Genomic DNA, 24,393 nt, shown 5'->3' on the forward strand with positions numbered 1-24,393 from the left:
TTCTTTGGTTTTATTACAATCAGGGTAATACAGGCTTATTACTCAAGTAAGAAAATACACGGCCAAACTTACAATCGCTCTAATAAAGAACAATACAAGGAAAGGTACAAGGTCAACTTATAATCACTTGAATAAAGTACCATACACTACACATTCAAAGGAGATTGCAGTAAAATTATACCTCCCACCTCCCAATACCTAATTCTAGCTAGGTTAGACTCCTGGGCAGGCAGGGACTTATGCTTACCAATCCTTTTGATATTTAATGGTAGCTGGCGATGTTCTTCCTTCCTTCAGGACTTCAAGACTTCGAGGCTGGAGAGTCTTTCCCCTCTCTCTCCCCTCTCTCTCCCCTCTCTCTCTTCTCTCTCTTTTCTCTCCTCTCTCTCCTCTCTCTCTCTTTCCTCTCTCTTCTCTCTCTCTCTAACCTCTGTTTAAAACACTGACCAGTTATACAATTTCAGTGTTCTAATCTTGCCGCCCAATCTGTTCACAATCCTTTGTAATATTTTGTCGGGCTCATAAAAGTTGATATGTCTTGGATGGGTTGATGTTCAAAAAACTGTTTCCTGATGGAAATATTAGTTTGGTAATTGCAATGTCCTTTTGTGCTTAGTCTTTTGCATACAGATTGGATTGGGCCTCTTTGTGATGTATGTGCTGAAATGGTTTGTCAAGACCCATGTTGATGGGGAGCTATCTCTGGGTGATACTCTGATGGTAATGTCTCTTGTGGAGGAAGATTTCCAAATACTCATTCTTCCAGACAGGTTACCTCAGTCCTCACACCCAGACAGTTCCAATAATCAAGTGGGCTTCTTTTATTCCCTAGGTCCATCCACAGGCTTGAATTTGTCTTGTAAAAGTTCATAATTCTATTAAAGTTTGTAGTTTCTTCCATAAGCACTTTAGAGTTCCAAACTTTTCGGTAGATAGTCCCAAATTAAATTTCCTTTCGATTGAGCCCAAACACAGGGGGGTTTGGTGAATTTTGCTCTCTGCAGCACAAAAACTGATCATTCGGCCCAACTGGTCTATTCTGGTGTTTATACTCCACACGAGCCTCCTCATACCCTACTTCCTCTAAACCTATCACCATCTCCTTCTATTCCATTCTCCCTCGTGTGCTAATCTTGCTTCCCCTTAAATGCATTTGGAGTTCAGTCTTTGAATGTGCACAGTCGCAAGCATCGTCCATGTACTGTGCATGGACCATATACAGTAGACACCTCAAATCGCTGGAGAAATACCACGAACGATGTCTCCGCAAGATCCTACAAATCTTCTGTGAGGATAGATGCACCAACGTCAGTGTCCTCGATCAGGTCAACATCCCCAGCATCAAAGCACTGACCACACTCGACCAGCTCCGTTGGGCGGATCACATTGTCTGTATGCCCGACACAAGACTCCCAAAGCAAGCGCTCTACTGAGAACTCCTACACGGCAGACGATCCCCAGGTGGGCAGAGGAAACATTTCAAGGACACCCTCAAAGCCTCCTTGATAAAGTGCAACATCCCCACTGACACCTGGGAATCCCTGGCCAGAGACCACTCTAAGTGGAGGAAGAGCATCCGGGAGGGCGTTGAGCACCTCGAGTCTCATCGTCGAGAGCATGCAGAAACCAAGCGCAGGCAGCAGAAGGAGCGTGCGGCAAACCAGTCCCACCCACCCTTTCCTTCAGCCACTGTCTGTCCCACCTGTGACAGAGACTGTACTTCCCATATCGGACTGTTAAGCCACCTAAGAACTCACTTTTAGAGTGGAAGCACGTCTTCCTCGTCTCCGAGGGACTGCCTATGATGATGAAATGTTATTTTCTTCAGCCATTCCTTGTGGCAGCGAGTTCCACATTCTAACCACTCTCTGGATAAAGAAGTTTCTCCTGAATTCCTTAATGGATTTATTAGTGACTATCTTAAATTTATGACCCCAATTTAGACTCTCCATAAGTGGAAACATCTTCACTACTTCTGCCCTATCGAACCCCTTCATAATTTTAAAGACCTAAAACAGGTCACCCCTCAGCCTTCTCTTTTCTGGAGAAACGAGCCCCTGCCTGTTCAGTCAATGTATCACCACTGCATCTATCAGATGGGGAGTGCTATGTTATCAGGAGGCAGGATTTACATTTAGGGTGCGTTGAGACACACGATTCCTTTTATAGCTATGGTAGTTTGGTGGTTCTAGTACAAGACCTGCTCCCAGAGGTGATGAGTTCAAATCCCATCATTGGAAGTTGTGAAATGGAATTGAATAAATCTGGTTATTTATGTCTGGGACCAGCAACAAATCTTGTAAAACCGTGGGCAAGGTTGGGTTTGAATTGCCCCCACTGTGTTTTGAATTATTCTATTTTAATAAGAATTTTTAGTTTGTGTGTTTTTTTAAAGCGGTAATTTAGAGGGTATTGTTGACTGGCTGGCTGATTCCATTTACCCATTCTGATCCTCTCTTCTTCCAGGAAGGGGCCACCTCATTATGGGTTTCATCCCAAAGGTGCACCAGCCCGCCAGTACTTTGCCAATGTGGCTGTAATGTATTTGTTTCATGGGTTCTTGCTTAAGAATTTATAGCAACATATTGCTATTAGAGTGTCAGCTGTGGCTCAGTGGGCAGCTAACTTGCCTCTTGGTCAGAAGGTTGCGGGTTCAAGTCCCCCTCCAGGAACTTGAGCAAATAAATCTAGGTTGACACTCCCATCATCATAGGCGGTCCCTCGAACGAGGATGACTTGCTTCCACATGAGTTCACAGATGTTTCAATGAAGGACCCGATGTTCCATTCCTGAACTCCAGTTGACGGGGTGGAAGATGCCGGTGCGTGGATTTTTTTTAACGTGTGGTGATCGTTGCACATCAGCCACCACACGGGCTTGACAGAGCTAGGTCTTTATCCAGTAGCAAGGGTTAACCAGGACGACTGGAGACCTGCTCTGCTGCATGGATCTAGTGCGCATACATAACGCAGTGTGGGCTGGCCCGTGCTGTCCCTGGGCTTTTCTGGACCTCCGCAATGATGTCGCACCATTCCTCCACCATGATCTGTATGATTTGTAAACATCGATGTTAAGTTCAGTTCCCAGCATATAAATGCTGAAGGCGTGCTGCACTGTTGGAGGTGTCGTCTTTCAGATGAGACATTAAAGATGTAAAAGATCCCATGGCACTATTTTGAAGAAGCGCAGGGGAGTTATCCCTGGTGTCCTGGCCAATATTTATCCCTCAATCAACATAACAAAAAACACAGATTATTTGGTCATTATCACATTGCTGTTTGTGGGAGCTTGCTGTGCGCAAATTAGCTGCCGCGTTTCCCACATTACAACAGAGACTACACTCCAAAAGTACTTAATTGACTGTAAAGTGCTTTGAGACATCCAGTGGTTGTGAAAGCGCTATATCAATCCAAGTCCATCATTCTTTTAAGAACTAGTTGGTTTATTAACAAAGGTTTAACAATCAAACTATACGTTACCAGTTGATCCACGAGGCTCACAACCACCTGCCTCATTGTGAATGACCTAGACCCAACTGACTGGGGTTTTATTGAGTCTTGGGGACATCACGTGACTGGCAAAGCCACTCACAGTGCAACAGCTCCAAAAACCTGTGAGCATGATTACAGACATATACAATACAGTGGCCATTCATGTGTGAGCCGAGGCAGCAATTCAACTGTGCAGCTTGAGCCTGCTCTCACCCTGCCTCCACCTTCCTGTGAGAATTACTGCATTCACAACAGGAACAGGAACCCTGGCTGCTTGTCCCCTGCGTAACTCGGGGGTTAACTGCAGCACCCAATCTGCTATCCCAGCTAGGATCAGCTCACTCAGCACAGACTGTGTGTCCAAGCTTATTCTCATCCTTACTTTCAAATCCCTCCGTGGCCTCACCCCTCCCTATCTCTGTAATCTCCTCCAGCCCCACAACCCCGCGAGATGTCTGCGCTCCTCTAATACTGCCCTTCTCAGCATCCCGAATTATAATCGCTCAACCATTGGTGGCCGTGCCTTCTGTTGCCTAGGCCCCAAGCTCTGGAATTCCCTGCCTAAACCTCTCCACCTCTCTTTCTTCCTTCAAGACACTCCTTAGAGCATACCTGTGCTGACTTCCACTTACGCGGCTTGGTGTCAAATTTTTATTGCATAATACTCCTGTGAAGCGCTTTGGGAATATATACGTTAGAGGTGCTATATAAATACAGGTTGTTGTTGTTGTTGTTGACCTGATGGCTTTGTCAGGCCTAGACTGTTCTGATTACACTGGGCAGCCACAGTTAAAATTAGTCCCAGTGAATCTCAGCTCTTTACACTATTTTTTTAGGTGTGACTCTGGTGAATTCCTGCCCTGTATGGCAGGCACAGAAACAAACTATTTTGTAGCAGATTAGGATATCTGTAAAATTGCAGCTCTAATTTCTCCGCCGTTCCTGTACAGTGTCTGCTGGAGTCATTGCTGGATGCTGAGTTACGCCATGAATGTTGTCGAGGTGGTGCGAGATTAATCACCACTGCAGCATCTTCTGGGCATCCCAGGGCAGCTTTCCGGTGGGCGACAATAATACGTTAAACTATCACGATGACAGGAATTCCGAACTGCCATTTCTGCTGAGGTTACTAATTGAGATCTCTCTGGGTTCCTCTACTCTCAGGAACAAGGCCTGTCCACATTGTGCTGAGCCCTGCATTGTGCTGGCAGATGGAACGAGCCTCCTGGGTGCCTGGATCCAGATGTTTGGGAGGATGTGATATTGTCTCCAGCTGAAACAAGACAAACTCTTAAATGTTTGCAATCCGTTCCTGGAGCAACAATGAACAAATACAGCCTCTGAGATACAGAAACAGCCCAGTGCGGGTATTAGTCAGGGTCATTCTGTACTGCTCTGTGTTCATTATATTTGGTTTGCTTCAACCTGTACTCTTCCGACTCAGCTGCTGCTGAGATACATATTTTGAATTTATTTTTCAAAGTTGTACAATAGCCGTATCTTACATGGTGTCAGTGCACCAAGCCTTGATGTTCCAAAGCTCTCTTGATTCAGAAGTTGTTCCCCTTGGTCTGGAAAATTGCCAGTCACTCCATTATTTGAGAATGGTGGGAGAGAGAAACCAGCAAATTATAGGCCTAGTAGTCTAACGTCTGCTGTGGGGAAGTTACTCAAATCTGTTATTAGGGACAGAGGGATCAAGCACTTGGACAGACATGAGCTGATAAGAGAGAGAGCCAGCATGGATTTGTAAAGGGTAAGTCATGTCTAACCAAACATAGTTGAATTTTCTGAGAAGGTCACTAACTTGGTAAATTTCCAGAAGGCATTCGATCAATACACTAATATACCATGTCAATGCACCAATATACCATGTCACTCTACAGTGGGCCAGTACACCAATATACCATGTCACTGTACACCATGTCAGTGCACCAATATACCATGTCACTCTACACAACGTCAGTGCACTAATATACCATGTCACTGTACACCATGTCAGTGCACTAATATATCTTTTCACTGTACACTATTTCAGCGCACCAATATACTATGTCATTCTACACTATGTCAGTGCACCAATATACCATGTCACTGCATGTTGTGCCAGTAAGCAATTGCCATGCATGCACAATATGTCTTTAAGGTGGTTCATCCTGAATATGCTATGTTTGGCAACGCAGTGACATAACATCTTGCCTGTTGGCACACTGTACAGTGATGTGGCCTTATTATCAAGTACCTGGGTTCCCAAAAGAGCGAGGTGTCATTGGTGGAACCATGTAGCCATCAGGATACTTAATAATAGGTATAAATTGAAAAGGATTTGATTCCATTCAAGTGTAGGTGGCCTCAGACCGTCACAACTGAATAATGCCTTGATGGGTCGGCAGCCACCACGAGACTCTCCAGCCCTGGCAGTTGATGGTAGAGTAGAATGATTGCTGACCAGTCCATAATCTCATGCTCCCTTCAAGTGCCACCTCAGTCGGAGGATCAAGTGACTCCTTAGTGAGGATGCTGGAACTGGCCTGTGGTGAATGTCCCTTTTCTATTGGGTATTGCAATGACCCTGCCACTGTTGCCAGCATCTGAGTATAGATATATCAGACACGGTCACTCTGTGACCTTCACCTTTATTGCCAGGACCAAGGAGTGCTGACCCTGGGTGGGACCTCCCCTTTTATACCTGGAAACCCAGGTGAGGAGTGTCTCCCGCAAGTTCACCCCGCTGTGGTCAGGGTGTGCATTTCTAGGGCACAGGTACAGTGTACATGAGTTACAGTTACATGACTATGTCATTGCAAGATGGTTAAATACATGACAGACACTGCGGCTGGGCCGTCCGTGCAGGATTCTATGGCACCACTTGTACCCGCTCTCTGATGGATGTTCTTACTGTGGCCATGCAAGGCTCGAGTTCGAACATCTCATCTGCCTCCATTGGTCCCACATCAGTGGCTCACCTGCAACTCTCTCCACCTGCCCCTCCTCACTGGTGCTCAGCAAACTCTCCAGCAATGGATGTGTGTGGGCTGGTCCTTGTGGTATCGACACGTGCTTCATGGGTGTTGATTGTTGTTGACCAGGTCTTCCTCTGTTAACTTGGGAAACCCCGATATGAAGAGAAAGGAATGGGCGTTAGCGCAGAGTATGAAGCTAAGGGCTGTGCGCACACGTCAGTGGTTCCTTGCAGCACAGTGTCAGACGGGGCTGCCTGATTGGGCGGGATTTTAACTTGGAGGCTGGTTGGAAGGGGGGCAGGTATGAAGTTGGGGAGGCTGATGGATTGTGGTCGGGAAACCAGGGAGGGTGGCTTTCCCTCAGGCACTGCCGAATTTAACGGCAGTGCCTAATCAACATTTCTTTTGTGCTTCTCCCCCTCCCCGATCCCGCGGGCAGCTGGATTGAGAGGCTGGCTGGCTGTTGGGCGGGTAGGCCTGCCTTGATCATTGATCAGCTCCGCTGGGCAGGTCACATCGTTCACATGCCAGACACGAGACTCCCAAAGCAAGCGCTCTACTCAGAACTCCTTCACGGTAAGCGAGCCCCAGGTGGGCAGAGGAAACGTTACAGGGACACCCTCAAAACCTCTTTGATAAAGTGCAACATCCCCACCGACACCTGGGCAAAGATCGCCCTAAGCGGAGGAAATGTTTCCGGGAAGAGGCTCATCGCCGGGAGCATGCAGAAATCAAGTGCCGGCAGCGGAAAGAGCATGTGGCAAAGCAGTCTCACCCACCCTTTCCCTCAACGCTTATCTGTCCCACCTGTGACAGGGACTGTGGTTCTCATATTGCACTGTTCAGCCACCTAAGAACTCATTTTAAGAGTGGAAGCAAGTCTTCCTCGATTCAGAGAGACTGCCTATTGTAAAGTCCTGTCCCCTCAGTACAGATTCACACGAGGCATGTAGTGAAGTCAAGGTCACTCTGGGCCTGCGCCTTTATTTCACAGCTCTGGAATGCTGCACTTGCCTGAGACCTGTCCTTATATAGCTGTCTCTTGCAAGTGCACCCCTGGTGGTCAGGTATGCTGGTGGTTACAGGTCATATCTTATTACAGTCATGTATAGCATGTTAGGATACAGTTATATATAAGAATGTAATATACATGACATCACCCTCCCCCAAGGTCTTATTGTTTTTATAGGTTCAGTCTCTCAGGTGGTCTTTGCTCTCGCGTGGAGCGTCTGAGTTGTGGTTCAGTTGTTTGCCTTGGTGTCTTTTTTTGTTTGGGTGTGGTTCCTGGTATCTCTCCTGGGCTGTCTGTTGGGATTGCCCTTTCCTCAGGTTGTTCCCTCTGTCTGTCCACCGGGTGTGGTGCGAGTTCCACATTGTAGTCTGCCTCTGGTTCTGCAGTGTTGTTGGTAAATCTGCTTTTGACTTGGTCTACATGCCACTGGCAGGTTTTGCCATTGTCCATTTGTACTATCAGTAGCCTGTTTCCTTCCTTGCCCGTTACTGTCCCTGCAAGCCATTTTGGACACCTGCCATAGTTTAGTACAAACACTTTGTCCCCTATCTCATTCCAGCTCTGGAATGCTGCAGTTGCCTGAGACCTGTCCTTAGATACCTATCTCTTGCAAGTGCACCCCTGGTGGTAAGGTATGCTGGTGGTTACAGGTCATATCTTATTACAGTCATGTATAGCATGTTAGGATACAGTTATATATAATAATGTAAGATACATGACATCCTCCATCGCGGCTGTTGCTGCTTCTGCTCCTTCTCATCCTCCTGCTGTTTCTCCTCCTCCTGCTCCTCCTCATCCTCCTGAGGTGGTGCGGCTATGCCTGGTGGCCATGCCTGTGTCCACATAATTGTGAGGTTGTGCAGCATGCAGCAGACGCCGACGAATAGGGACACCCACTCAGCCGAGTACTGCAGGACTCCTCCCGAGTGGTCAAGGCAGTGGAAGCATTGCTTCAGCACTCCGATAGTTTGCTCAATGATGTCCTGGTGATGGCATGTCTCTCATTGTGCGAGTGCTGGGCAGAAGCGTTGGGGTTGCGGAGGGGAGTCATGAACCAGGGGCATAGCGGACAGCCTTTGTCTCCGAGCAGCCAGTCGCGAGCTTCATTTGGGGTCTAGAACAGAGTTGATACACCGGTCTGGCGCAGGATGAAGGCATCGTGGCTGCTGCCAGGATAGCGGCCATTGACGGTGAAGATTCGCTGTCAGACAACAACTGCACATTCAGTGAGTGGTAGCCTTTACGGTTACAGAAGATCTCAGGATTGTTATGCAGTGCCCTCAAAGTGATGTGGGCAAGCACGCTCTCCTGGCAAAGCCACATGCTGCTCGTGCTGCTTCTCTCTGCTCATGGAGAAGGAGATGTAGTCCCTCCTCCTTCTGTACAGAGCATCTGTGACCTCACGGATGGAGCAATGGACGGCAAACTGGGAGATGTTGGAGATGTCTCCTGTTGCTCCCTGGAACAATCCATTGGTATAGAAATTGAACACAATGGTGACCTTTACAGCCACTGAGAGAGCCTTTCTCACCCTGGTCTGAGGCTCGAGGTCCCATTGCAGCAAATGGCAGAGCTCTGTGACCACGTCCTTCCTGAAACGCAGCCTTCGCACACATTGCTCCTCAGTGACACTGATGTTGGAGAACTGATGCCGGTATACTCTGGGAGGGTAAGGCCTCATGTTGCCAGCCCTGTGGCACCTTCTTCCTCTGGCCACATGTTGATGTGGTTCTCCCTGTGCTGCTGCAAGTATTTGTCTGTACCTGTCCCTGTGCCTTCCCCTGTGCCACTCTCTGTGGCCTGCTTCATAGGCCTCTCCATATGGTGCTCCATCTCTTTGTTGTTGCCTTTCTCTCCCCGTTTCTCTGTTCCCGAATGCAACTCGACAGCTCAAACTGTTGTTGTCATCACCAGGCGCTAAGGTAAGTTGCGCGGGACAATTTGACTTCGGGGCAGTAAGAGGCCGATGCACACGGTGATGACGCTATCATTGCTGCGCACAAACCAGGCGGACACTCCCAGCAGGAGCTGGGCTCTGCCTCGTAGCGCCTCCGCAAAAACCCGCCCAATTCTGCAGGGGGCAATTTTTGCGCCATGTCTGGGCGAAATCCATTTTGCGCTCCGTTAGGACCATAGAATCAATCTTTAAATCTGTATTATTTACCATTAGATGTCCCAAAAATGATTTTAAAACAGATTAACAATCAACCCAGAAATGTACAACTCGATCAATTGTGAGGTCACCCTCACCAGTGAGGTCATCACCTGGAAGGTCATGTGACATCTCGAGCCACATGATGTCACAATGAAATTCGTGACTTCACTAAAACAGGAAGTGATGTCACAGCGTCTTTTTCAAATAAAGTTGTCAGTTGCTTGCTCCTCCAGTAGTTGCACTTTGTTTTTGACCGTGAGGAGAAGGAGGGAGCGAGTCTTTACAGGAAACCTTTTCAAACAATCAACCAAACACTTTAAAACATTAAACTAGTTCTAGATCATCGAAGTAGGAAGTTTTGAGGAGAAGCCTGCATAGGACGGACAACTGTGTGTGTGAGAACTTCCACTGATAGGAGAAAGAGCCCGTGTTAGGGTGGAAACAATATAACGACAGCGATACTCGGAATTATCTGTGAGTAAAAGCAGAGAGCTCTGTGTTGTAACACACAGTGTGTTTATCGTAAGGGTAATTTGTCTGAAACAATTGGTATCAATTGGTATTAGGGATGGTTTTCTTGACTAATCTATCGAGGAACCAACTAACGGGCTGGCCATCCTAGACTGGGTGATGTGTAATGAGAAAGGACAAATTAATAATCTTGTTGTGCGAGCCCCCTTGGGGAAGAGTGACCATAATATGGTAGAATTCTTTATTAAGATGTATTGTGACATAGTTAATTCAGAGACTAGGGTCCTGAACTTAATGAAAGGTAACTTCGATGGTATGAGATGTGAATTGGCTACAATAGACTGGCGAGTGATACTTAAAGTGTTGATAGTGGATAGGCAATTGCAAACATTTAAATATCACATGGATGAACTTCAACAATTGTACATCTTGTCGGGAGTAAAAATAAAATGGGGAAGGTGGCTCAACCGTGGCGAACAAGGGAAATTAAGCAGAATGTTAAATCCAAGTAAGAGGCATATCAATTGGCCAGAAAAAGCAGCAAACCTGAGGACTGGGAAAATGTTGTAATACAGCAGAGGAGGACAAAGGTTTTAATTAGGAGGGGGGAAATAGAGTATGAGAGGAAGCTTGCTGGGAACATAAAAACTGACTGCAAAAGCTTCTATAGATATGTGAAGAGAAAAAGATTAGTGAAAACAAACATAGATCCCTTGCAGTCAGATTCCGGTGAATTTATAATGGGGAACAAAGAAATGGCAGACCAATTGAACAAATACTTGAACAAAAACAAAGGAAGACACAAATAACCTTCCAGAAATACTAGGGGACCGAAGGTCTAGTGAGAAGAAGGAACTGAAGGAAATCCTTATCAGGTGGGAAATTGTGTTAGGGAAATTGATGGGATTAAAGGCCCATAAATCCCCGGGGACTGATAGTCTGCATCTCAGAGCACTTAAGGAAGTAGCCCTAGAAATAGTGGATGCATTGGTGATCATTTTCCAACAGTCTATCGACTCTGGATCAGTTCCTATGGACTGAAGGGTAGCTAATTTAACACCACTTTTTAAGAAGGGAGGGAGAGAGAAAACGGGTAATTATAGACTGGTTAGCCTGACATCAGTAGTGGGGAAAATGTTGGAATCAATTATTAAAAATGAAATCGCAGCACATTTGGAAAGCAGTGACGGGATCGGTCCAAGTCAGCATGGATTTATGAAAGGGAAATCCTGCTTGACAAATCTTCTAGAATTTTTTGAGGATAGAAACATAGAAACATAGAAAATAGGTGCAGGAGTAGGCCATTCAGCCCTTCTAGCCTGCACCGCCATTCAATGAGTTCATGGCTGAACATGCAACTTCAGTACCACCTTCCTGCTTTCTCGCCATACCCCTTGATCCCCCTAGTAGTAAGGACTTCATCTAACTCCCTTTTGAATATATTTAGTGAATTGGCCTCAACTACTTTCTGTGGTAGAGAATTCCACAGGTTCACCACTCTCTAGGTGAAGAAGTTTCTCCTCATCTTGGTCCTAAATGGCTTACCCCTTATCCTTAGACTGTGACCCCTGGTTCTGGACTTCCCCAACATCAGGAACATTCTTCCTGCATCGAACCTGTCTAAACCCGTCAGAATTTTAAATGTTTCTATGAGGTCCCCTCTCATTCTTCTGAACTCCAGTGAATACAAGCCCAGTTGATCCAGTCTTTCTTGATAGGTCAGTCCCACCATCCCGGGAATCAGTCTGTTGAATCTTCGCTGCACTCCCTCAATAGCAAGAGTTTCCTTCCTCAAGTTAGGAGACCAAAACTGTACACAATACTCCAGGTGTGGCCTCACCAAGGCCCTGTACAACTGTAGCAATACCTCCCTGCCCCTGTATTCAAATCCCCTCGCTATGAAGGCCAACATGCCATTTGCATTCTTAACCGCCTGCTGTACCTGCATGCCAACCGTCAATGACTGATGTACCATGACACCCAGGTCTCGTTGCACCTTCCCTTTTCCTAATCTTTCACCATTCAGATAATAGTCTGTCTCTCTGTTTTTACCACCAAAGTGGATAACCTCACATTTATCCACATTATACTTCATCTGCCATGCATTTGCCCACTCACCTAACCTATCCAAGTCACTTTGCAGCCTCATAGCATCCTCCTCGCAGCTCACACTGCCACCCAACTTCGTGTCATCCGCAAATTTGGAGATACTACATTTAATCCCCTCGTCTAAATCATTAATATACAATGTAAACAGCTGGGGCCCCAGCACAGAACCTTGCGGTACCCCACTAGTCACTGCCTGCCATTCTGAAAAGTATCCATTTACTCCTACTCTTTGCTTCCTGCCTGACAACCAGTTCTCAATCCACGTCAGCACACTACCCCCAATCCCATGTGCTTTAACGTTGCACATTAATCTCTTGTGTGGGACCATGTCGAAAGCCTTCTGAAAGCCCAAATACACCACATCAACTGGTTCTCCCTTGTCCACTTTACTGGAAACATCCTCAAAAAATTCCAGAAGATTTGTCAAGCATGATTTCCCTTTCACAAATCCATGCTGACTTGGACCTATCATGTAACCTCTTTCCAAATGCGCTGCTATGACATCCTTAATAATTGATTCAATCATTTTACCCACTACTGAGGTCAGGCTGACCGGTCTATAATTCCCTGTTTTCTCTCTCCCTCCTTTTTTAACTGGTAGAGTGGACAAGGATGTAACTGGTAGAGTGGACAAGGGAGAACCAATGGATGTGATGTATTTGGACTTTCAAAAGGCTTTTGACAAGGTCCCACACAAGAGATTGATGTGCAAAATTAAAGCCCATGGTATTGGGGGTAATGTACTGACGTGGATAGAGTACTGATTGGCAGACAGGAAGCAGAAAGTCGGGATAAACGGGTCCTTTTCAGAATGGCAGGCAGTGACTAGTGGGGTGCCGCAGGGTTCAGTGCTGGGACCCCAGCTATTTACAATATACATTAATGATTTGGATGATGTAATTGAGTACAATATCTTCAAGATTGCAGATGACACTAAGCTGGGTGACGGTTTGAGCTGTGAGGGGGACGCTAAAAGGCTGCAGGGTGACTTGAACAGGTAGGTGAGTGGGCAAACGCATGGCAGATGCTGTATAATGTGGATAAATGTGAGGGTATCCACTTTGTTGGCAAAAACATGAAGGCAGAATATTATCTGAACGGCGGCAGATTAGGAAAAGGGGAGGTGCAACGAGACCTGGGTATCATGGTATATCAGTCATTGAAAGTTGGCATGCAAGTACAGCAGGCGGAGAAGAAGGCAAATGGTATGTTGGCCTTCATAGCTAGGAGATTTGAGTGTCGGAGCAGGGAGGTCTTATTGCAGTTGTACAGGGCCTTATTGAGGCCTCACCTGGTATATTGTGTTCAGTTTTGGTCTCCTAATCTGAGGAAGGACATTCTTGCTATTGAGGGAGTGCAGCGAAGGTTCACCAGACTGATTTCCGGGATGGCAGGACTGAAATATGAGGAGAGACTGGATCAACTGGACCTGTATTGACTGGAGTTGAGAAGGATGAGAGGGGATCTCATAGAAACATATAAAATTCTGACGGGACTGGACAGGTTAGATGCAGGAAGAATGTTCCTGATGTTGGAGAAGTCCATAACCAGGGAACATAGTCTAAGAATAAGGGGTATACCATTTAGGACTGAGATGAGGAGAAACTTCTTTACTCGGAGAGTTGTTAACCTGTGGAATTCCCTATCGCAGAGAGTTGTTGATGTCAGTTCATTGGATATGTTCAAGAGGGAGTTAGATATGGCTCTTAAGGCTAAAGGGATCAAGGGGTATGGAGAGAAAGCAGGAAAGGGATACTGAGGTGAATGATCAGCCATGATCTTATTGAATGGTGGTGCAGGCTCAAAGGGCCGAATGGCCTACTCCTGCACCTATTTTCTATGTTTCTATGTTTCTATGATTTTATTTGCACTGAGCTGAATTTATAAAGAGTTCAAGAACAACAAGTCTACGCTACATTTACAAAAAAACTTGATAATTAAATGGCTACTTTAGGAGACTTAAAGCATTACTGGCTGGTTATGAGGGAAATGAAATAGAGAAAATAAACCGATAGCAAAATCGAAAGTAAAAATCTACCAACAAGGACCTCCGATTGAGTCTACATTGTGTTAACCTCAAAAACACACATTGGTGTGGAAATCCCGGCCTCCCCAGGTCTGTACGGAGTGTGTACGGACCCGAGAAGGCATCGCAAAAGCCGGTTTTCAGCGCACAATGCGCATGCGTTGTTAACTGGCTTTTCCGATCTGTCAAGCTGGAGCTCGACAGATCCTCCATATCTCGGGAGCGAGGACATTTGCACGGGCAAGATTGCGGGATTTACCCATATCTTGCCCAGCAAATGTCCTCAAAACTCTTGTGCCTGATAAAAGCCGGTGTATAGCCGACTGTTACAGGCGTAAGAGTTTAAAAACATACAAAAATATTTTAAAATTCAATGAAAAAAACACATTTTATGGTTAAAATCCCTGCCCACTACATTACATTTATTTTTCACCATAATTTTAAAAACATTTTAAAAATTTGGACATTTTTTTTCTCTAAGATTTTTATTAACTTTAATTTTAATTATGTCCGGTGTGTTTTTTTATTTTTTTGTGTTTGTGTGTTTGTGTTTAGTGTGTTTGTATGTTTTTTCCCATTAACAGCAATGAGAACTGGTAGATACGGAGTTCCCATTGCTATTGATGAGAAAGCTGTGGAATACTGTACCTGATTGGCTGAGCAGTCACATGTGACAGCACCGTCTCCGTGGGAACCTGGAGGACTGGAGCGCGCGCCGCAGCGTGGGAAGAGAAGGCCCCCCCACCGGAATCCCACGCTCTTCCCGGACCACCAGGTACTTTCATAGAAATGTTTCAGGTCGGAGGCAATTGCCCACGGGAAGCCTGCGACCCCAATTTCAGCCCCACTGTGTATCAGGGCACAAGCAAATTGTTTCAATTCCAGTAAAATTATGAGCAACAGAATGGAACCATCGATGGGCATGGCCATGAACTTGCTATTTTCTGAAAAGAATTGGTTAAAATTAGATTATCTCAGTCACTGCAAAAACTAGCAGGTATCAATTGAGTAGAATGGGCCTCTACTCTCTGGAGTTTTGAAGAATGAGAGATGATCTCATTGAAATGTATAAGATTCTGAGCGGGATTGACAGGGTAGATGCTGAGAGGTTGTTTCCCCAGGCTGGAGAGTCTAAAAATATGGGGCATAGTCTCAGGATAAGGGGGTCGGCCATTTAAGATTGAGATGAGGAGGAATTTCTTCACTCAGATGGTTGTGAATCTTTGGGATTCTCTACCTGAAAGGGCTATGGATGATGAATCGTTGAGTATATTCAAGGCTGAGATCGATAGATTTTTGGATTCTAAGGGAATGAAGGGATATGGAGATTGGGCGGGAGAGTGGAGTTGAGGTCGATGATCAGCCATGATCTTATTGAATGGCCCATTCTACGCAATCTCTCACAGTTACCCTCCTTTGTGACACTCTTTCTGTCCACAACATTATTACGGAGACAGGTGGACCAATTCGAGAAATCCAGCTCCACAGCTGGTTCTTTTTCTACCTTCACCTGTCATTTCCTGCCCTGTCTGCTCATGGTCACCCGCTCTCCCTTACCAGCTTCCCTACTCTGAGCAACCTGTGGGGTGACTACCCTCCGTAATATCTGCTCCAGAAAAATTTCTACCTCCCAGATGTTGCTTCGTGTGTCCAGTTGCCTCTAGACCTGTGCAACCCTGATCCCTGAGTCTGTAGGTTCAATGGTCATCTCTTACATTGCTGTGAGCTTTAAAAAATCTTTTATTTTTGATTCATGTTTTTCGAAACAATGTATTTCTCCCTCAGACCAAACAGGAGAGTAATCAAAAATCCATGTTAATGTTGCATATGGTATAATAGGAGGGCAAATTCATCCTTTTCACATCAAAGTAAGTGTTCAGGTAGACGTGGCCATCCCCCGGAGTCGAGGATGACTTTGCTTTCACGCTGAAGTGAGTCCTAAGGTGACTGATGAGACAAATGCGGGACCTATGGTCTCTGTCACAGCGGGTTGGGGGGAGGGGGCAGACAGTGGTTGAAGGGACGGGTGGCTGGGGAGCTTGATTTGCCGTACCTTCTTCCGCTGTTTGTACTTGTGTTGATTCTGGATTCTTTTTCCTTCAATCTGTTTCAGCGAATACACTGAGGCGAACACCAAAGAAGCTTATAACAAAGCAGTCTTTATTAATTGTCTCACCGGCCGGGACTTATCAGAACGAAGGAATGCTCTCCCTATAGAGTGCACCCACTCCCCACGGACAAGTCCCGTTACAACATAGAGGCGCAACATTTAGACAATATCAGTACATAATACAATTGAAAGACATTTAGTTCACCCTATCCTTTGTGATCCCTCCTTCCCTTTGTCCACTCTTTAGCCGATACCTGGCCTTCTTTGCCCAATTAAATACGGGCAAGTGGTTGCAGCAACTGTTTCTCACAAGGAGCTTTCTCACACATTGCTTGTAAATGTTACAATTATACTGGCGTGACTAGTAACTAAGACCGTGAGAAAGTCTGTTAATTGTGCTGATATTGTAATATTTGCAGTCTGACATTCTCTTAGTTATTTTCCATTGCTTATATATTTTCACACATCCAGTTCACTTCACTGTCTTTATTGCTTATACATTTTCACATATCCACATTCCCCCCTTTTATCATTCCATGATAACCCTGGTGACTATTCCAGGAGTATCGCATTCAGCCGTTCGCACTCTCTTTCCTGTTCCTCCTTGCCGAGTAGGTCTTTAGTTTGCTGGATCATAACCCGGGAGCCCCTGGCCACAAGAGGGTTTGCTAATCTTGCCATCATGACTTTACAACAAAGGTTAAAGCAACCAATAATCAAGCAACAGGTAATTATTATTACGATGAGAATAATTGCTCCATGCATTAGATACGATCCCCAAGATCCACCTAACAGCCAATCAAACCAGCCTACTCCTCCTGCAGGGGTGGATAACTTCTTTACCTCCCTTCTTATGTGATCAACAAGATTGGTTATGTTTTCTGAATTATCAGGGATGTAAGTGCAACATTCAGATCTTATCAGGGCACATGTTCCCCCTTTCTCAGCTAATAGATAATCGAGGGCCATTCGGTTTTGTAATGCTACGGTCCGTATGGCTATCATTTCGGCCGTGATGCCCTCCAGAGCTTCAGTAGTATAGTTAGCTATTTGTTCCAATACCCTCTCTAGATTCTGTACTTCATCAATGATGCGTACTATCCCGACAGGGAACATCATGACCCCAAAGAACCTTTCGGTGGGGGTGAGGGCTCGCCTGTTTCGGCTGGAGGCATGTACTTCTGCCAGGGTACGTGTTTGCCGCACAAATGGCACCACATATCCCATATAGCAGGACCCTGTCCATCGCCTAGGTAACCAGGGGTATGCCCTATGCCCGCACACAAAATACGTGCCTCTATGTATATTGTGTTGGTGTCCCAAGACTGGGCCTGCAGACCTCCACCTGTGTTATTCGGAAGGTGAGAGAGGATAGTGATTCATGCACCTGTTGTGATGTTGAGGTTGTATGGGCAATCGCTGTACCCTATGATATGTCCCTGTCTGCTGGTGTCATTTCGGGTTAAACATATGGCCCCGGTTGGCCTCTCGATCCCCGAGGTATTGGTCAGGACTAAGAATGGGGGTTCCTTTTCATGGTCATAGGATGGTTGGTACCATCCCTGGAACGTTTGACTAATAGGGTACCCAGCACTCTCCCACTTGGTGACGTCCCCGTAGTTGTCCACGCTGTAACGGTATGATGATCCTCCTGGCCTCCGTGATCCCTCTCTTGACCCGCCTTTCATCTCTCGTATTTGCATTGGCCTCCCTCCTCTCATGATAGTCTGGCTCTGAATCCACCTGACAGTCTCAGTTAGGGTCAGTGGAACGGGGCGCAAAGGAATTCCCCCTTTGGAATGTATAGGGATATGTGAGCACACCCAGCAACTAGAAAAGTTCCTGTTTTGCGCATAAACATAAGACATATATAGGAACGTGTTTACATGGAGTTCCCTTCGTTGTCTTGCCCCCTGTATATTATAAGCTGCCAACGCCATTATACTAAAAAAAATCCACCACCCCATAGCTATGGGTTAAATAGATATCATCCAACGTCGTCTGGGCCCATCAGGTTCCAAGAGTCCCAAGGACCCGGTTTGTCCAATGGGGAATTGGAGGTACACAACCTTCAGCAGCTCGTTTTTGCTCGTCCGAATGTTCCACTTATTCAGCTATGGGATAGAGGAAGTCTGTAACATAAATATAGAGGATAGTTAAGGAGTGATAAGCTTGCAATGATGCAGGTGAACCCAGGCACTTCTCCCTTCAACCTTAACTGCAGTGAGGGTATGAGTAACACCTGAAAAGGCCCCTCCCATCGTGGCTCTAATCCCTTTCAAATCCATTTCTTAATCAGGACATACCTCCCTGGTGCCACGAGGGACAATTCGGGAGCATCTCGAACCTGGTTGTGGGCTATTCGCAGAGCCTGAGTCAGGGAAAGAACATAGGTGGTCATCTCCTCAGTCATGTGGTGGAACTGGACAGTGGAGGGGACATTCTGATTCCAGGGGGTCCTAAGGGGTCTACCATAAATGATCTCAGCGGGGGTCAGTCTAGCCTTACCAGTAGGAGTAGTGCGAATCTGGAATAGGGCTATGGGAAGGAGTTTAAGCCAATTGAGTCCGGTTGATGCTACCAATTTTGCAAGCTTGGTTTTAAGAGTTTGATTAGCACGTTCAACTAATCCCGCAGCTTGGGGTCGGTAGGCACAATGCAGCTGCTGGTTAATGCGCATCTGGGAACAGAATTCTTTGTTAACTTGGCCAATAAAGTGAGGGCCATTATCGGAACTCAGTTGAGCTGGGATACCATATCTAGGAACAATTTCCCTCATTAACACTTTAACAACAGTTTGAGCCTTATTGTCCAGGGTAGGGTAAGCTTCGATCCATTTGCTGAACACATCCACTATTACTAATACATATTTGTAACACTGAACTCTTTGCAACTCAATGTAGTCCAACTGCAAGGTCTCAAAGGGACCTTCTGGTAGGGGCGTCTTACCCCAATCACAGGAGACTCCCTTCCCTGGATTATGCTGTTGGAAAACAAGGCAGCGACTACTGATGTTCTGGGCCAGCGCCTGGAGTCTAGGGTGCCACCAAGTGGCCAAAAGTGTATCACTTGTTGTCCTTGCTCCACAATGAGTAGCAAAGTGCGTACATTCAATAACCCATAAGGCCAACTCGTCAGACATGCAAGTCTGTTCCGCGGGAGTGGTCCAGAGTTTAGAGACATTGTCATAAGTACATCCATAATCTTTCCATAACAGTTTATCTTTTTCAGGAGCGTCCTCCTGTGCTTTAATGACATCTTGGATGGTTGGCATTGGTTTTTCCGAGGCTAACTTAACCTTTGCAGGATTTTTAGTTTGACTCATCATTCTGGGCACTACCATTTGTTGTCCACGAGAGGCCTGTTTGGCCTCTTGGTCAGCACAGCGGTTTCCTATATCAACCGAAAATTTTCCGGTAGTGTGGGCGGTACATTTGACAATGGCAATGCACTTGGGGAGCATGAGGGCTTGCAACAAGTCAGATACTAGCTGCTTATGGGATATCTCATTCCCATTTGAAGTTAGGAATCCCCTATTTTTCCATAATTGTCCGAAATCATGGGCTACCCCAAAGGCATACCCAGAGTCAGTATAGATATTGACCTTGAGGTCTTTAGCCAAGATACAGGCTTGGATGAGGGTGAATAGTGCAGCTTGTTGGGCGGAATAGGCGATCTCAAAGGCGGCAGATTCCAGGACCTGATTCTCCTGGTCTACTATGGTGTATCCCGAATTTCATCCGCCTTCTGGGTCAATGGAAGAGCTTCCGTCAACATACATAATACAGTCAGGGTCCTCCATTGGTACATCAACTAAATCTTCCCTAACCGAGGTGGCCTCGTGAATTAAAGATAAACAGTCATGACTGGGTTCTTCCTCATCTTGGGGTGGCTTGGTAAGAAAACAGGCCGGATTAATGGCAGTACAGTGCCGAAAGGTCAGCTTAGGATTATTTAGTAGGTGGATCTCATATCTGCTTTGCCTGGCCATGGTAAGGTGTTGAGTCTGCAGTTGACCCAGGAGGGCAGCTACGGAGTGAGAGGTATATACAACAATATCCTGCTGGAGGGTAAGGTTAGCGGCAGATTGAAGGCTATTGTAGATGGCAGTTAATATTTGAGTACATACAGGGTGCCCCAAGGCAACGGGGTCTATTTTAGAAGAGTAGTAGGCAACAGGCCTATGCTTATCCCCAAGTTTCTGAGTTAAGACAGCGGTAGCACAATCTTTCAGGATCGTACAATACAGTTGAAAGGGCCGGTCATAGAGGGGCCGGCCCAAAGCCGGAGCTTGCAGCAGGGCTGTCTTTAGTTCCTTAAAGGCTTGGACGCCTGCGGTTTCTATTTCAAAGCTGCTTTCCTTGGTTGTGTATGGTGTGAGGCGCTTGGTCATCAGGGTAATGTTAGGGATCCAGGATCTACAGTAATTGATCATCCCCAGCCACTGCCGCATTTGGTTAGCCGTGCTAGGGACTGGAAACTGGCAGATGGGTTCGACTCGGCTAGCCTCCAAGGCTCGGTGGGTGCCTGATAAAATTATCCCAAGGAACTTGACTTGAGACTGGCCAATTTTGACCTTTGATGGGGAAACTATGTATCCCAGGGAGGACAAGTAATTCAGTAACTGATTGGCATCCTCCCGATTACTTGGTTCATCTGCGCTGGCTACCAGTAAATCGTCCACATACTGAATTAAAGTGGATCCCTTAGTCAGCGTGAGGGACTGTAACTGTTTCTGCAGGCACCTTGAGAATAAGGTCGGGGAGTGGATGAACCCTTGGGGAAGTCTAGTCCATGTATATTGCTGTCCCTGGTAAGTGAAGGCGAACAGGTACTGACTCGCCTGGGCTAGCGGCAAGGCGAAGAACGCATGTTGGAGGTCTATTATTGCAAAGATCTTGGCGTTTGCTGGGAATAATGACAGTATCTGTGCTGGGTTGAGAACCAGAGCGTGCAGGGGCTGGATGATAGCATTGATAGTTCGAAGGTCTTGGACTAAGCGGTATTCGTTTGGCTTGCCTGGCTTAGGGACTGCCAGTATCGGGGTATTACATGGGGACTGGCATTGGACCAAAATCCCCTGTTCCACTAGTCCCTTGATCAATCGGTGGATACTTGGTATTGCCTGTGGTTTCAGTGGGTACTGTCGGATAGAGGACCAGTCCACGTTGCCCTGTACTGGGATCTCAATCGGATCAATGGGAGTATAACCCACTTGGGAGGGGTCTCTGCCCATACATGAGGATCCACATAGTCGGGTATGTTAGAGCCAGTATGATGCTGCAGAGTCGTTAGGACCTTAGAGTCGGGGTCCCTGTGGAATTGGACTGTTCGGCCATGTTTTACTATCTGCAAATCCGGGCTGGTAGGGTCAGCCTTGTCTATAGCTTGGCGCACCATAATTCCTAAATCTTTAGTGTGGTGGGGAGGTAATACTTCACGAATAACATATGGTACCACTGTCGGGGGCTGTCTCCACAGATTCTTATCCATTTCCACAAAATCTGCCTTCCCTTCCGGTCCAGTCACTCTGGCCCTTAAGAGAATTTCCTTCTCTTCCCCTTCATGATCCTGATAAAGGTTCTGGAGATCCTGATTCTTGCCGCCGGGATCGTATGCTAGGGTCACATGATAAGGCGCCTGCGGCAGGTCCAGAGACCACCACTGAGGGGTCCTAGTGGTATAATACTGCCACTTAAGGGTTCCCTGTTTTACAATAATCCCATCATCTCCACACTCCAAATGCAACTGGAATTTGCAGAGGAGGTCTCTAGCCATCAAGTTACAGTCCAGATTGGTTGTGATAACAAATCGATGTTCCACCGATTCTTCCTGGTAACCGACTTTAACCGGTTCTGACACTGGGAATGTAGAGACTTGTCCCAGGAACCCTGACAGTCCCTGTGTCTCAGTGGAGGTGGGGAGTTTGAGCTTCGACTGTACAGAAGACATAGAGGCTCCCGTATCTATCAAGAAGGGTTGCCACTCATTCTGAATTTTTAACGATATCATTGGTTTGTCATCCGGGGAAGTTCCCTGTACAATCAAGCTACGGGGTCAATGCAAATAATCGGGGGACGGTTGGCCAAAGGGGTTGTTCTGGGAGATCCCCGTCCTCTCCCCCCTTGGCCCCCTCCTCTTCCTCCTCTTCCTCCTCTTCCTCTTTCGTGCTGATCGAAGGGGCACTCTCCCTTCCAATGTCCTTTTTGCCCACAATTGAAGCATTGCCCTCTCCTTCCCCAGCCCTGACCGCTTCCCCTTCCTGATCGGGGAGGACCATGTGATGGTCCATAGTTTGCAGGGCCGGGACCGTTGGGGTGTTGGGTTATCCCCGGTTATCTACCCAACCCCTTACACAGTACTGTGGTTCCATTTGATATTCTCTCGGGTCGGGTGTCAGTCTTTCCTCTCGAGGAGGCTCTTCCTTTCTAGTCACGTATTCAGACTTGACCCGGGTTGGGGCGCACCTCCCCCCCCTCTCCTTTCTTTTCCTGTCAATAATATTTCACTGCTCTCTCCATCTGGGCCTGACTGTTATCTGCCCAATTCATATTATTGGTCCGGATAGCGTGAGTAATTGAATGGGGTAGGCACTGAAGTAGAATAGCACAGAATTGAGGTGAATTATCACCCGCCCGGAAGGCATTATCTCCAGATTGACTTCCGTATATTTCAATGAATCTTTCCATGAATTCGTCGGCATTTTCGTCTCGCTTGGGTTTGGTTTCTAATACTGCGGCTATACTGACGGGGTTCTGAAGGGTCGTGCCGAGGGTGGTAAAAACAACATTTAGGCGGTCCTGGGCGTTATTAGGGTGTGCAGTCAACAATGCGTCATGGGTTGCATATCTTAAGTGAGCTAGAAATCGGGAGTGCTCAATTGGGCTCAGGGTCTGCTGTATCAGGGCCCACAGGTCCCTTGATTCTGCATTATAAATTGCAATGGTAGTCCGGATATGATCTATAAACTTGATAGGATCCCTTTTTCGATCTGGTATGGTGGCCAGAATGGCCAGAATTTCGCTCGGTTTCCAAGGCACATAGACATCTATGGTCGGGTGGTCTGCAGCTTGTTGTGCATCAGGGTTTGGCATTGGTCAAACCGGGAGCTGCCGCTGGGGCTTAGGGGTGGGAGTGTCAATCTCGGAAGACGCTTCTGGGTCGGAGGGTGGCTCGGAGCTGTCTGACCGCACAGCACCTCCGCGTCCTGATTGGTGGGAGGGTTTGTTTTGCCTTTCACGACTGGCATTCTGACTAGCAGATTCACGGGATTGCTTGTTCCTTTGAGATATAGATCTGCCCTTCCGGGTGTGAGATCTGGTCCTCTCAGCTACATTGCTCGTGAACTGGCGTTTTGAGTTGCAATCAGAGGATGAAGGGTCCATCTGGGCTTGTTGGTTCGTTGGTGTGGGGTTAGGGTTATCCTTACCTCCTACCGCCGGAGTGTACGGTGGAGGTTGGAAAGGGGACTGTGGTAAGGGGTTAGGGGCTGCAGGAGGCGCCGTTGGGCGCTGAGTCAGTGACCATTCCATTCATCAATTTCATCATCAGCCTCGGCCAACGCAAAGCCAACCATTTGACTACATAGTTGGTTAATAACTTTCTCAGAGGTCCCAGTGGATCTCTTAGTACGTTTTTCGTGCACGCATTCTTTTTTTAAGACATCTATGGTTTTAACATGTCCTCCTTCTGTCAATGATAATCCTAATTTAGTGGCATTTTCTTGGCAACTTGACAGAAGTGATGCATCTTTTAATTTTTGACAATAATGTCGCCACGTGGCAATTAAATCCTTGTTCCTTTTCCCTCGTCCCCTTCTCCAAATCAATCCCTATGCCTTTTTTGCTACCTCCACGCTTCTAGTGCCACCTAGGGGCCAGTGGTCATCTCCTAATAATTTATTCAGTGCTCCAGATAACAGTCTAAATTGTTCAGCTCTTTCAAGGAATTCTTCACGTAACTTTTGGAGCAGACTACCCGCATCGGCAGTTTTATCAAACTGATTACCCATCCTCGCGTCGCCCCGCGTATTGTCAATTTTCTAATTAGTCCCGAT

This window comes from Pristiophorus japonicus, chromosome 18 (genome assembly GCF_044704955.1).
Source record: "Pristiophorus japonicus isolate sPriJap1 chromosome 18, sPriJap1.hap1, whole genome shotgun sequence".
Classification (NCBI taxonomy): Eukaryota; Metazoa; Chordata; class Chondrichthyes; family Pristiophoridae; genus Pristiophorus; species Pristiophorus japonicus.